This window comes from Palaemon carinicauda, chromosome 9 (genome assembly GCF_036898095.1).
Source record: "Palaemon carinicauda isolate YSFRI2023 chromosome 9, ASM3689809v2, whole genome shotgun sequence".
Classification (NCBI taxonomy): Eukaryota; Metazoa; Arthropoda; class Malacostraca; order Decapoda; family Palaemonidae; genus Palaemon; species Palaemon carinicauda.
Genome location: NC_090733.1, coordinates 116,063,933 through 116,068,175, shown reverse-complemented (window position 1 = coordinate 116,068,175; position 4,243 = coordinate 116,063,933).

Sequence of the window (4,243 nt, the reverse complement as noted above, 5' to 3'; positions counted from 1 at the left end):
TACTTTTCTCTCCCCCCCCTACTACCTGATGGTACCCCTCCCTTATTAGTTTACACTACTGCCATGCCCCCACCTCTCTTTCCAATAGTTCACACTCGGACACACCTAGTTCTTGCTTCGGCAGCTATACGGAATTTCTATTTAGATCTGTTGATTGCTCTTGGTTTGGTTTCCGATTGCTCTTGGTTTGCTTTTAGTTTGGTTTGCGATTGCTCTTAGTTTGGTTCCGATTGCTATTAGTTTGCTTTTAGTTTAGTTTGCGATTGCTCTTAGTTTGGTTTCCGATTGCTATTAGTTTTCTCTTAGTTTAGTTTGCGATTGCTCTTAGTTTGGTTTCCGATTGCTATTAGTTTGCTCTTAGTTTAGTTTGCGATTGCTCTTAGTTTGGTTTCCGATTGCTATTAGTTTGCTTTTAGTTTAGTTTCCGATTGCTGTTAATTAGGTTATCGATTGCTCTTAGTTTGCTCTTAGTTTAGTTTCCGATTGCTCCTAGTTTGGTTTCCGATTGCTATTAGTTTGCTCTTAGTTTAGTTTCCGATTGCTGTTAATTAGGTTTTCGATTGCTCTTAGTTTTGTTTCCCCCATTTTTTATTCTATTTCAATACAATCCGTAGGAAGAGTGATTGATTAAAAGAGCACTTCATACCTTTAGCTATATTAACAATAACGCATTCTTCAAGAGGCCACTTAGAGAATCTTATATCGATACAGGAGATAATATTGATTAATTCTCAGTGAGATAACGATAGTTTCCTGTTAATCAGATTAGTACAAAAATGGCTGACTAGGTCTCAAAAAATACAAAGCAAAGATATTTTTGGATGCTGAGATTCTCCTCAGTGCATATCTCTCTCTCTCTCTCTCTCTCCTCTCTCTCTCTCACCTCAGATAGTACAAGATGGAAGACGAGATTTCAGATAGTACAAAGCAGAGATGTTTTGGGATGTTGAGAATCTCTCTCTCTCTCTCTCTCTCTCTCTCTCTCTCTCTCACCTCAGATTAGTACAAGATGGCAGACGAGATTTCAGAAAGTACAAAACAAAGATGTTTTAGGATGTTGAGAAGCTCCGCAGAGCATCTCTCTCTCTCTCTCTCTCTCTCTCTCTCTCTTTCTCTCTCTCTCTCTCTCTTTCTCTCTCTCTCTCTCTCTCTCTCTCTCTCTCTCTCTCCGTAATCGATCGGGCACGCTTTCCTCTCAATTCAACAGCCTATAACAGAAATTCGGAAATGGTTAGCTCCCTTTGGCAGTAACCGGAATACCAAAATGGTTGGGCGACAATCGCATCAGGCAAATGCCATAATGGCTGACATTTCCTTTGAAAATGAGAGTCAATAGATGTTGGTACAACTTTCAGCATAATGAGAGTATGTACCGCTTCTCTTCTACTAGTGTTAGAGCTATCAAGGAGTATTTTAAAGTATTAGAGTTTTATGAATGCAGAAGATTCATTATGTTTTATGAATGCAGAAGATTCATTATGTTTTATGAATGCAGAAGATTCATTATGTTTTATGAATGCAGAAGATTCATTATGTTTTATGAATGCAGAAGATTCATTATCTCTTTGATATATATTTTACATGATAAAGGAATATACTTGTTATCAACCTACATAAGGTTTACATATGTCTGTCTATTAAACCAGGGAATTATTGAGTTATATAAGATAGATGTTGAAAAGATAGGTATTTCATATCATACAAGATTCCTCACTATTTATTGACTTCAGATTTTGCGAGAGACTTATAAGCCCTTAAGTAATGGTAAAACTTAAGGAATAATTAAATGAAACATTATCATGAATTTATTTTTTGGAAGCAAATGATGACACATGATATAAAATGGATGGAGGAAACACTAAGAGTCTTGGCATCACTTAGACTTTTTTATCTTTCTCTTTGTTTGGAATCATAATATCGTAATGGTTTACTATCTAATTAAACTCCATGGACTGCAGTAAACGGGTAAGTAATAGAATAACTATCGGTTATATTGCAAATATGGTAATGAAATATGAGTTTGTAGTCCGTAGATTCATAAACATTCCCACCCTCCAAGATTGGTTCAAGAATTTAGAAGACCTGAAGGAAAGCAGAGATAGTTCATTCGTGTGGTTTCTTTATATGTGGCTTTCTTTACAGTTCACACAAGTTCTTAATGGAATATTATAGGTCACTGAATTCATAGCGAATTAACAGCAAAATTCTCCATGGGAAGACCTGGCCAACTGTCCTACTTATACATTTTCTTTTTGTTTATTATCATAAACCTACAATTTAGTTTATCTTTTTTTTTAGAGCATATCGTATCAGAAAAAATTACCTCAAACTATTTTTAGAATAATCAATAAAATCACACCAATCAAGCAATGAAGTAAGAAAATAACCAAATGAAATTACCCCGATCAGGCAATAACAATAGACAATTTTTTTTTTAAATACAATTCGCTTATTTATACGACGCTGCATATATATTTTCTATAAAATCATTCGTCTAATTCTGCCATAAATTTTTGATATCTTTACAAAATACAGTTATTTTGCCTCGTTCTTACGACTTCCAAAGCAAACGCCGCCATTGCGCATCGTGATGTTCAGATGTTTTGATTTCTGTCTTGCGCATGCGCACTGAATTCCTCAGACATCCCCGTGAAAGGCAAAGGTGAAAAGTTCAAGTAAAGATCAAAGAGCAGAACAGGTGGAGATTTCAGGATAATTTTCATTTATAGGGAAATGTAGTGATAAAGGGTAAGGCTATAATTAGGAATAGAATAATGAAAGGAATAATTGAATGAAAGTAATAATAGCAAAAAATATCAAATCAGTTTCATAGTTGTATTTACACATTGTGCGGAAATATGGATGGTCATAGAAAAAACTAAATTGAGAGAGAGAGAGAGAGAGAGAGAGAGAGAGAGAGAGAGAGAGAGAGAGAGAAAGAGAGAGAGAGAGAGAGAGAGAGAGAGAGAGAGATTAATAATTTCCAATATCTTTTATTAAATCGTTTTGGTCCAGAACGCTGAGAGTATTAAAAAATAAAGATAATCACTATACATTTATTACACATTCTGTCTTTCTTATCATCCTATCAACAGAGCAGAAAAAAACTTTGGAACTCATATTTTGCTTCCGTTTTCCCGAATCTCATGGCCTTGCATCATTCAAGAGGCTAAACTTTAGCTTCCTTTGAAGATAAGACCAGTTTAATTACCTCTTTTTTTTTTTTTTTTTTTTTTTTTTTTCTTTTTTTTTTTTTTAATCAGGCCTGGTACACAGATCATTGGTATATCCAATCCATTGTCTCTTAAATGATAATTTTCTTATAATCAACCCCATTTTTTGGCAGCAACCTTATCTAATATGATGATTTCTTGCTTTCGTGGCAATAAGTAATCATTGCTTATTTATACATTTGTTTTTTTTTGTGTCTAGAGTATTTGTTATCTGTCTACTTAATAATTTGTATGAGGCTCTCTTATAGCTCAAGACATTCTTTGAAAATGTACTGCTGTTTTAATTCTAGCATAAGGACGCTGATTCCCACATCATCAGGAACTCTTCTAACGATGAAATTAGGAGATGCCTCTTAGTTTATGATGTTATAATTAATTATCAAGAATATAGAATTAACTCACTTTTTTCCCTTTACTGTGAATCTTTATAAAGATCCCTTTGTTTTTGTTTTCGTGTTTGGTGCCACCTTCTATAACGTGTTCGACAATGCACCTTCAACTATTTCTCGATCATAAATATCTCCTCTACAGTCCAGCGGAGAAAAAAAATCCCTACCTTCCTTTGCATTTAGTGAATATTTTTTTTTCTAAGATGGATTTGTTTGTAAATTGATTAAGGAGAAAAATTCAACTTGATTTTCCTTCTTTGGGAGGTTTATTAGTCTTGGTCTCATTAAAAACGACCTATACCTTAATACCTTCATCTGTGCTTCTATCATACCCAGATATCTATAATCTTCATTCTTTCATGAGGCGTTGAGTTTCATCGGTTTCTCCGCAACACTTTTATCTAGTTTCTGTAAGAGCTGCGTTAACGAAAAAACACCATTAAAATACAATTTTTATGAAAAAAAATGACAAACTCTTCCTTCAATGGAAAATGTGACAGAAAGGTATTCCATACAAAAGACAAAGAAATATACCGAAAGATTTGCTGCAAAATGTAAATTTCTACATTTTTCCCCTTACTGAAGATTAACACCATCATCATCATCATCATCATCATCATC